Below are 12,138 nucleotides of genomic sequence, written 5' to 3' on the forward strand. Positions count from 1 at the left end.
AAGAATACGTATCGGCCTAAACTGAGGAAAAAAAATATTTTTATATATTTTTGGGGGATATTTATTATAGCAAAAAGTAAAAAATATTGCATTTTTTTCAAAATTGTCGCTCTATTTTTTTTTATAGCGCAAAAAATAAAAACCGCAGAGGTGATCAAATACCACCAAAAGAAATGGTTGAACTCCCGCTTTAAGACAGCCCTGCATTCACACCTATTCATTTTTTACTCCTATTTTAGTTGTCATGTAGAATTGTCCTCAACTCAGACCCAGAGTTATTCTGCTGTGATCCCCTGTGCTGCTGGCAGAGGCTGGGTCCTGTGCCGCCATCTGGTTCAGGCAACCTGGCCCCTGATGATGCCCCCCCCCCTCCCTGGGTCCGCCAATCTCTAGTTTCATGAATGGAACCTGAAGCATCCTGGGCTATGTGACATGAATATCCCAGGAGCAGAGGCATTGATAGGGGGTGCGGGGGGTGCGGTCCGCACCGGGTGACACCCGCTAGAGGGGTGACACCATCCCGTTTTGTTTTTTAGAGCTGACATGCCCAGCCTGCCCTGTGCCACCCCAACTTGCCCTGTGCCACCCTAACTTGCCCTGTGCCACCCCAATCTGCCCTATGCCACTATAACTTGCCCTATACCACCCCAACCTGCCCAATGCCACCCTAACTTGCCCTGTACCACCCCAACCTTTCCCATGCCATCCCAACTTGCCCTATGCCACCCTAACTTGCACTATACCACCCCAACCTGCCCTGTACCACCCTAACTTGCCCTATACCACCCCAACCTGCCCTATGCAACATTAACTTGCCCTATACCACCCCAAACTACCCTATATCACCCCAACATGCCCTATACCACCTTAACCTGTCCTATACCACCCCACTACACCAACCTGCCACTATACCACTCTATACTACCCTAACCTGCCACTATACTGCCCTATACTATCATTTACAGGGGCTGGTTTGGGGTGCGCCCCGTGCGCTGCCTACTTGGTGCTGGGCAGCCTAGACAGAGGGGGGGTGACACCATGTTTTACCGCACCGGGTGACACCAACCCTAGTGATGCCACTGCCCAGGAGTTTTCCCGAACGTCATTCTGGCTAAAACAATAGGGACAGCTGGGGGCGGGGGGTTTGCTTACAAAATTAAGAAAAAAATAGGTGGGCAGGTGCGTGATATGATGCCTAGTTCTGAAAATGGTTGTGAAACCCTCTTATTTATACACAGAAAGATGAAGAGGAACAATGAAAAAAACTATTGGAAATCAAATAATGGGGGTTATATACGAAAGGAAAATCCACTTTGCACTAGAAGTACAAACTACAGCCCGGATTCACAAAGCACTTACGCCGACGTATAACAAGTTTCGCCGACGTAAGTGCAAATGTGCGCCGTCGTATCTGCGCGCCAGACCCACAAACAGATATGCGCCTAAAAACCAGACTACACCCCGCCGACGTAGCTTGCACACGCCGGCGTAGGGTGGGCGCACATTTAGGCTGGGTGCATGGTGCCGCTCCCATTGATCAGCCATTCAAACATGCAAATGAGGGAAATACGGCGATTCACGAACCTGTGTGCTCCCGACGCAGGCTACGCGAGGTGCGAGTAAGTTGTACGTCGGCGTAAAGTTATTCCCCATAAAGGAGGTGCAACCCAGCAACAGACATGCAAAGGTCTGCACCAGGGAACACAAGCCGGCGTATTTTACGTTGGATGTGTCTGGCTGGGCGTAGGTTACGTTCACGCCATACGCAGTGATCCGGCGTAGTTTAGGCAGTTGTTCTGACATGGTTGTGAGCAGGCGCAGGGGGATGCGTCCACGTCACGGCGCATGCTCAGTTCGTGATACGTATCTGTCTGGCGCTCGGACCATCATATGCATGGGGTCACGCCTCATTTGCATGGGTCATGCCCACTTCCACCACCAGTGCCACCTATCAATGCCCTTCAATGCCACCTCTCAGTGCCCACCAGTGCCGCCTATCAGTGCCCATCAATGCAGCCCTTCAGTGCCATTCAGTGCAGCCCATCAGTGCTCATCAATGCAGCCCATTAGTGTCAATCAGTGCAACCCATCAGAGCCCATCAGTGCAGCCTCATCAGCGTACACCAACGAAAGAACAAACATTACTTGCTTGCAAAAAAAATTAACAAAATATAAACAGGTTTTGTATTTTATTTTGTTATTCAACACAAAGGTAGGAGAATTCTTGTTGGGTGGTGTATTGGTTGCTCGGACTAACACATTTACCCCAAATTTTAATGGTTCGGTTCAAAGAATGTCGGGCAAAATGGTCGGCCCTCACGCAGTTTGGACACCCCTGGTCTATAGGGTGTCACCGATCAGGAGGATGATGTCACAGCTGATATTGTATACATAGTATGGTATTTGTGCCCATTGTGTGGCACTGATCAGGAAGATGATGATGTCATGGCTGGTTTATAGTATTGGATGTGTACCCATTGGGCAGCACTGTTGGGGGGGGGGGTTATGATGTCATGCATAATATAGTATTTGTAGTAAAGGATGTGTACCAATCAGGAGGATGGTGATGTATGGCTGGCATTACATGTGTAGTAGTGGATGTGTGCCTATTTGGGTGGCACTAATGAGAATGAAGTTAAATCTTTTATTGTTTCTCTCTCTCTATAATATATTGAAGTAAGGAAGGTTTTGTGGAGTCACTTGGGGTCAGTGGATGGTCGGATCACATGGAAAGTCTAATACTATCACAGCCTATCATCTGGCTTCCTGTATCAGAATGATATGAATCTGATCAACATCTGTCTGTAATCTAGATGAATAATTCCGAGTAAAAATGATGAGTAATATTCACCGAGTGCTCAGATATTTTCCCCCTATTATTTCATAATTGTCCCTTCTCTAATTCACCATTCCCGTGGTCTCCCCATACTAGGTACTCTGCTATGGTCACTTCTACTGATGGAACCACCAACCCCACCCATAACCCAGTACCGTGTTTTGGCCTAAACCAACAAGGCCCAGGCCTAGGGCGGCACTTTGCGGGGGGTGGCAAAAAACCCTCCCCCCAAATCCCGCACGCAGGGCCACCATCAGGGGAGTACAGCTTAGCAGTGCAGTGGTTTGCGGGTGCGGTGGGGGCCAGGAAGCAGTTTAAGTATGAGCCGTCAAGCCAAGCCCCCCCCCCCCACCCACTACAGCCGTGATTCTCTGATTGGCCCTCTGCTGTGGCCAATCATGGGGAGGAAAACAGCAGGCAGGAAGCGGGGCGACGGTGCAGCAAATCCAATTAGAGCCACTCTCTCTTTATCTCTTCTCCCTTCGGCTGACAGAAAGGGGAGGCAGCTCTACTCTCCCTGTCACAGCGCCGCTGCCGAGTTCTCTGGTAAATGCAGCAGCGGAGCTGTGACAGGGAAAGGAGAGCTGCGGGCCGTCTGTATATCTCCCCCCGCTCGCCCCCTCCCCTTTCTGTCAGGCCAAAGGGAGAAGAGAGAGAGAGAGGCTCCAATTGGATTCACTGTGCCGCCGTCCAGCTTCCTGTCCACTGTTTTCCTCCCCAGTGTGTCCACAGACACCATGCTACAGCCCCCAGCATGCAAGAACTCTGCTGGGGGGGTGTTACAAGAGGAGAAAAGAGAATACTGTGCTGGGGGAAGCCAGAGAGGGAGCCACGTTGTACCCCTGTACCCGCACCACAAGAGAGCCACGCTGTACCCGCACCAACAGAGAGAGCCACGCTGTACCCACACCACCAGAAAGAAAGCCATGCTGTAACCACACCACCAGAGAGGGAGCCACGCTGTACCCGCACCACCAGAGAGGGAGCCACGCTGTACCCACACCACCAGAGAGGGAGCCACGCTGTACCCGCACCACCAGAGAGGGAGCCACGCTGTACCTGCACCACTAGAGATGGAGTCACGCTGTACCCGCACCACCAGAGAGGGAATTACACTGTACCTGCACCACCAGAGAGGGTGTCACACTATAACAGCACCACCAGAGAGGGAGAAAGACCAAGCCACTGCCAGAGTACAGACATGCTACACTACTGACTAGGGTCACCCCGGGCATGCTGTAACCACACCACCAGAGAGGGAGCCACGCTGTACCCGCACCACCAGAGAGGAAGCTATGCTGTACCCGCACCACCAGAGAGGGAGCCACGCTGTACTCGCACCACCAGAGAGGGAGTCACGCTGTTACTGCACCACCAGAGAGGGAGCCATGCTGTACCCGCAGCACCAGAGAGAGAGAGCCATGCTTTAACCACACCACCAGAAAGGGAGCCACGCTGTACCCGCACCACCAGAGAGGGAGCCACGCTGTACCTGCACCCCCAGAGAGGGAGCCACGCTGTGCCCGCACCACTAGAGAGGGAGCCATGCTGTACCCTCACCACCAGAGAGAGAGCCCTGCTGTAACAGCTCCACCAGAGAGGGAGAAAGACCAAGCCACTGCCAGAGTACAGACATGCTACACTACTGACTAGGGTCACCCCTGTTCACTGTTGCGGTTTCGCTGGGTCTGGGCCTGTTGGCCATTATCCATCACTGTTCCCAGGGACTGAGTCATTAGGAAGTGCCTAACCTGCTATCCTCGAAGCCTTATTGACCGCCACAATGTCCCTCTCTGTCCTCTTCCCACAGCATCTCTCTGTCCTCTTCCTACGGCGTACATTTGTCCTCTTCCCACAGCGTTCCTCTGTCCAATACCCATGGCGTCCCTCTGTCCTCTACCCACAGCGTTCCTCTGTCCAATACCCATGGCATCCCTCTCTGTCCTTTCCCCCCATGTCCCTCTTTGTCCTCTTCCCACGGCGTCCCTCTGTCCTCTATCCCACAGCATCCCTCTGTCCTCTACCCACAGCGTCCCTCTCTGTCCTCTTTCCATGGCGTCTCTCTCTGTCCTTCTCCCACGGTGTCCCTCTGTCCTCTTCCCACGTGTCCCTCTGTCCTCTTCCCATGGCACCTCTCTGACATAAGCCAGGCCAGGGTCATTAACGGGAGATTAGCAGGTGGGGTAAGGAACAACAGGACAGGGAGAGGATGGATGGATCAGGCTGCAGCACAGGGAAACAAGGTAACAGGTGGGACCGGATGGGGATCAGAACAGGGTGACAGGATCAGATTACAGGTTCAGGTTCAGGATGTGATCACCGAGTCACTGAGACTCAGTGATCACAGATCCGAGTAAGGGGCCGATCCCGGCACCTTACCATGTGATCAGCTGTCAGCCAATGACAGCTGATCACGTGATGTAAACAAAGCTTGGTAATCTTTTTTTTCTCCTAGCTATTGGCACTGCTTAGGCACCCCTAGATGATGTCCAACAGGACGAAACGCGTTAGCTGACGCTCATGGAATTTTTGCATTTGCCTATATTTTAAGTTACAGGCTTGTTTTTAGCAGATTTGCTGTAAGTGTAAATCCCCCCCTTTTTTATTTTTACAATATACCTATCATACAGTCACACTATGTGCGGTTATCTGTTTTTCATGCATATCATCATGGATCACTGCAACATTTGATGTGATTTATCGCTAGACATGTGCTCTGCCAAAAAATGTGTTCATTTTTGTTTTATTTTTTTTGTTTTGTTTTTTTGGGGGGGTCATTCATTATGATCGCAATTCGTAAATTCGTACATTCATAATAAATTCATACGTTCATAAATTCGTACATTCGTAAATTTGAAAATTCGTACTTTCGTAAATTTGTACGTTCGTAAATTTGTACATTCGGAAATTCATACATTTGGAAATTTGTAAATTCTTATGCCGCGTAGACACGGTTGTTTTTTGGCATGAAAAAAAAAGACATTTTTCAGCATGTCCAAAAAACGAAGTTTTTCCAACTTCATAATTAAAAACGATGTTGCCCACACACCATTGTTTTTGAAAAATGATGAACAAAGCGCGGTGACGTACAACACGTACGACGGCACTCTGAAGGGGAAGTTCTATTCGCCTTTGGGCTGCTTTTAGCTGATTCCGTGTTAGTAAAAGACGATTTGCGCTTTTCTGTCTGTTACAGCGTGATGAATGTGCTTACTCCATTATGAATGGTAGTTTTACCAGAATGAGCGCTCCCGTCTCATAAGTCGCTTCTGGGCATGCGCGGGTTTAAAACGTTGTTTTAGCCCACACACAACCCGAAAAACGACATTTTAAAAAAACGACATTAAAAAATGCAGCATGTTCACATTTTTTTTTGTCGTTTTTAAGAAACCAAAAAACGATGTGAAGCCCACACACAATGATTTTAAATTACGTTTTTAAAAATGTCATTTTTTTTTCATGCCGAAAAACGACCGTGTGTACGCGGCATTACATTCGGAAATTTGGAAATTCAAAAATCCGAAAACCCGTAATTCGTAACTTTGGATAAATTTGTATTTGTTACGTTCACTAACAGCCAAATTTAAAAAGGAAATTCCAATACCTATAATTTAATAGTTAGTAATAGTTAAGTTATCATTAGTTAATTAAAACAAAGGGGGGAAGATGTTGCGCTAAAATAAAAAATTTAAACAATAAGATTGAGGTGGATTAATTGATGAAGCCAATAAACCCAAAACGATGGGGGACTAAAAAGAGGAAATGATTCAGTCCCTAATATGTCCACAAAAATAAAGTTCATATGAGAGTAAACAGATGTTGAGGAGCAAATATGAAAACCACCACCACGAACTAGTAAAAATTGGAGGCTTACCACATGGCAAGCATTGTATGCTTGCGGCTGCAAACCCCAGCCAGGGCCTTTAGGTGATCCTCACAGGGGGAGGTGGGAGGGGAAGATGATTCTTGAAGCCTCCAGCGAAAACCAGATTATTGAACCGTATCACAGAAAAAAAATACTCAATGGTGAAGTATGTTTAACCAGCACACACATGAGGTAAAAAGTGTCTTAGAGAACCACCACCACCAGCACCCTATAAGTAGGAGGCTTACCAGAACGTGTATGAACATCAGCGGGTGGCTAAAACCCTAGCCTGGGCCTTTAAACTCCTGGGCTGTAATGGTAGTCCTAAGTGTCCTCCGTGTTCAATGGGTACATAGAAGGAGTGATAGAGCCCACATAGTGAAGTTCGTTTAAACTAAACGTTTAATAGGTAAAAATTACACTTACAGTGTCACAATAGGAATAAAAACAAAGAGAAGCCGGCCGGCTCGGAACAAACGCCCGTCCACTCTACACAACACGTCCTGCGTCAGCACGCTACCTTCCCGACGCGCGTTTCGTCATAAAATGACGTCATCTGGGGCACGGGCGACGTGCTGACACATCGCATTAAATACATTCCAACAGAGCCAAGCCTCGATCTGAATCCACGGGCTAATTGACCGCTCATGGTGGCTGCGCTGGGACAAATTAGAATTGGAATAATCCAAATAGAATAAAAAGGGCCCTCTTGTGGTTGAATTGTATAAAGCAACCAGAGCCTGTACAAGCTTAAATTGAACTTATATGTGAATAAAAAGGAAAAAATTAGAAGGCCATCTTGTGGACAAATTATATATAACAACAAGAGCCTATAAAATATATAATTTGTCCACAAGATGGCCTTCTAATTTTTTCCTTTTTATTCACATATAAGTTCAATTTAAGCTTGTACAGGCTCTGGTTGCTTTATACAATTCAACCACAAGAGGGCCCTTTTTATTCTATTTGGATTATTCCAATTCTAATTTGTCCCAGCGCAGCCACCATGAGCGGTCAATTAGCCCGTGGATTCAGATCGAGGCTTGGCTCTGTTGGAATGTATTTAATGCGATGTGTCAGCACGTCGCCCGTGCCCCAGATGACGTCATTTTATGATGAAACGCGCGTCGGGAAGGTAGCGTGCTGACGCAGGACGTGTTGTGTAGAGTGGACGGGCGTTTGTTCCGAGCCGGCCGGCTTCTCTTTGTTTTTATTCCTATTGTGACACTGTAAGTGTAATTTTTACCTATTAAACGTTTAGTTTAAACGAACTTCACTATGTGGGCTCTATCACTCCTTCTATGTACCCATTGAACACGGAGGACACTTAGGACTACCATTACAGCCCAGGAGTTTAAAGGCCCAGGCTAGGGTTTTAGCCACCCGCTGATGTTCATACATGTTCTGGTAAGCCTCCTACTTATAGGGTGCTGGTGGTGGTGGTTCTCTAAGACACTTTTTACCTCATGTGTGTGCTGGTTAAACATACTTCACCATTGAGTATTTTTTTTCTGTGATACGGTTCAATAATCTGGTTTTCGCAGGAGGCTTCAAGAATCATCTTCCCCTCCCACCTCCCCCTGTGAGGATCACCTAAAGGCCCTGGCTGGGGTTTGCAGCCGCAAGCATACAATGCTTGCCATGTGGTAAGCCTCCAATTTTTACTAGTTTGTGGTGGTGGTTTTCATATTTGCTCCTCAACATCTGTTTACTCTCATATGAACTTTATTTTTGTGGACATATTAGGGACTGAATCATTTCCTCTTTTTAGTCCCCCATCGTTTTGGGTTTATTGGCTTCATCAATTAATCCACCTCAATCTTATTGTTTACATTTTTTATTTAAGCGCAACATCTTCCCCCCTTTGTTCTATGTTGTTGTGTTTGTATAACACTCCGTTGTTGCAGCTTTATTAGCAATTTATTGTTTTTTAGCGCGGTATATTTCTTCTTTTGTTCCATCATTAGTTAATTATTATTTCAGATTACCGAATTTACTCATTTTCAAAGTTCCGAATTTACGACTTCCGAATGTATGAATTTACGAATGTGCGAATGTACGAATGTACAAATTTAAGCATTTTCGAATGTAAGAATTTACGAATGTACAAATTTACGAATGTACAAAATTAAGCATTTCCGAATTTATGAATGTGCGAATGTACGAATTTACAAATGTTCAAATTTAAGCATTTCCGAATGTATGAATTCACGAATGTACAAATTTAAGCATTTTCAAATGTACGAATTTACGAATGTGCGAATGTACGAATTTTTTAATGTACGAATTTACGAATGTACGAATTTAAGCATTTCCAAATGTACGAATTTACAAATGTACGAATGTATGAATTTACAAATGTGCGAATGTACGAATTTAAGCATTTCAAAATGTATGAATTTACGAATGTACGAATGTATGAATTTACGAATGTACGAATTTATGAATGTACGAATTTAAGCATTTACAAATTTACAAATGTACGAATGTACGAATTTACAAATGTACAAATTTAAGCATTTCCGAATGTACAAATTTACAATTGTACAAATTTAAGCATTTCCAAATGTAGGAATTTCCGAATGTACGAATTTAAGCATTTCCAAATGTACGAATTTAAGCATTTCCAAATGTATGAATTTACGAATGTACGAATTTACGAATGTACGAATTTAAGCATTTCCAAATGTATGAATTTACGATTTTAAGCATTTCCAAATGTATGAATTTACGAATGTACGAATTTACGAATGTACGAATTTAAGCATTTCCAAACGTATGAATTTACGAATGTATGAATTTACGAATGTACAAATTTACGAATGTACGAATTTAAGCATTTCCAAATGTACAATTTACGAATGTATGAATTTACGAATGAACGAATTTAATCATTAACGAATATACGAATGTATGAATTTACGAAAGTACGAAATTATGAATGTACAAATTTAAGCATTTACGAATTTACAAATGTGTGAATGTACGAATGTGCGAATTTATGAATGTACGAATTTAAGCATTTAGGAATGTGTGAATGTACGAATTTAAGCATTTATGAATTTACGAATGTACGAATATGCGAATGTATGAATTTTCGAATGTACAAATTTTTGGAAAACATTTTTTAATAGGTTTTCGTTAATTCGGATATTTCCCAATTAACGAATTTGTCGAAATTAGTTAAAAAACTAATTCGGAATGAAACTAATTCCACATCTATTTATCGCACACCTTTGGAGTTCCTTCCCTTGATCCTCAAAACATCTTATAGAAACATCCGGTGCAGTTAATTTCCCAAGGACCGTTCCTGTTTTGGTGGAATCCATTGAGTCTGTTCCCTCAAGACTGCTTGTTTGACCTACGCGCAATACGGTACGTGCGTCCATCGAGTCTGGTAAGCGCGCCAACCTTATCACTTTGATCGCACCTTTAAGGTCAAGTGGAACAGCAAAAGATAGACTTTCACTTATCCGTCAATGTGTCTTTGAATTTTATATGGACTTTCTTAGGGTGTTGTTTCTTTCACCTTGAAACCATTCTGGATTGTTTTTTATATTCTATATATTATTTTTTTTTTAACAGAAAAAATATTTTATATTTTTTACATCAGTATTTATATTTTTCTCCCAATTTTTCAAACTTTTCCACATTTGCCCATTGCAGATGGCTTGTTTTCTCACTTTAGAAAGCTCCAAAACGCTAGAGGGGAAAAGATACATTATTCTCAAAGGAGATGGTTCACATCTCCACTCCAAAACGCCTGACGCCGAACGCCTGAAGCTCAAACAAGTTCCGGATCCTTTTTTGTCGCGTGAATGGGGCGGTTTGGGCGTTTTTGAGCATTTGTAGTTCCCATAGAAAGTAATGGAAACGCTCGATTCAAGCGACTAGCGCGACAACGGTCATTTGCTATGGGCGTTTTGTCGCTTTAATCAATAGAACATTTCACCCAGGCAGAAGATAAAAAAAATCTACCAACATAGCAACAAGTGATGAAAAGATGATAATTTTTCCTATTGGCTAAACATTACTTGAATTTTTTTTTAACAAAATATAAATAGGTTTTGTATTTTTTTTTTCCAACACAAAGGTAGGAGAATTATTGTTGGGTGGTGTATTGGTTGCTCGGACTAACACATTTACACCAAATTTTAATGGTTCGTTCAAAGAATGTCGGGCAAAATGGTCGGCTCTCACGCACGTTCACTTCATCAAATATGGCCCTCTTTAAAAAAAAGTTTGGACACCCCTGGTCTATAGGGTGTCACCGACCAGGAGGATGATGTCACAGCTGATATTGTATACAAAGTATGGGATTTGTGCCCATTGTGTGGCACTGATCAGGAAGATGATGATGTCATGGCTGGTTTATAGTATTGGATGTGTACCCATTGGGCAGCACTGTTGGGGGGGAGGGGTTATGATGTCATGGATAATATAGTATTTGTAGTAAAGGATGTGTACCAATCAGGAGGATGGTTATGTGTGGCTGGCATTACATGTGTTGTAGTGGATGTGTGCCTATTTGGGTGGCACTAATGAGAATGAATTTGAGGCTTTTATTGTATATTTCTCTCTCTATAATATATTGAAGTAAGGAAGGTTTTGTGGAGTCACTTGGGGTCAGTGGATGGTCGGATCACATGGAAAGTCTAATACTATCACAGCCTATCATCCAGCTTCCTGTATCGGAATGATATGAATCTGCTCAACATCCGTCTGTAATCTAGATGAATAATTCCGAGTAAATATGATGAGTAATATTCACCGAGTGCTCAGATATTTTCCTCCTATTATTTCATAATTGTCCCTTCTCTAATTCACCATTCCCGTGGTCTCCCCATACTAGGTACTCTGCTAGGGTCACTTCTACTGATGGAACCACCAACCCCACCCATAACCCAGTGCTGTGTTTTGGCCTAAACCAACAAGGCCCAGGCCTAGGGCGGCACTTTGTGGGGGGTGGCAAAAAACCCTCCCCCCAAATCCCGCACACAGGGCCACCATCAGGGGAGTACAGCTTAGCAGTGCAGTGGTTTGCGGGTGCGGTGGGGGCCAGGAAGCAGTTTAAGTATGAGCCGTCAAGCCGCCCCCCCCCACCCACTACAGCCATGATTCTCTGATTGGCCCTCTGCTGTGGCCAATCATGGGGAGGAAAACAGCAGGCAGGAAGCGGGGCGACGGCGCAGCAAATCCAATTAGAGCCACTCTCTCTTTATCTTTTCTCCCTTCGGCTGACAGAATGGGGAGGGAGCTCTCCTCTCCCTATTACATTGCTGCTGCCAAGTTCTCTGGCAAATGGAGCAGCGGAGCTGTGACAGGGAAAGGAGAGCTGCGGGCCGTCTGTATATCTCCCCCCGCTCGCCCCCTCCCCTTTCTGTCAGCCAAAGGAGAAGAGAGAGAGAGAGGCTCCAATTGGATTCACTGTGCCGCC

The sequence above is a fragment of the Rana temporaria genome, chromosome 1 (genome assembly GCF_905171775.1).
Source record: "Rana temporaria chromosome 1, aRanTem1.1, whole genome shotgun sequence".
NCBI lineage: Eukaryota > Metazoa > Chordata > Amphibia > Anura > Ranidae > Rana > Rana temporaria.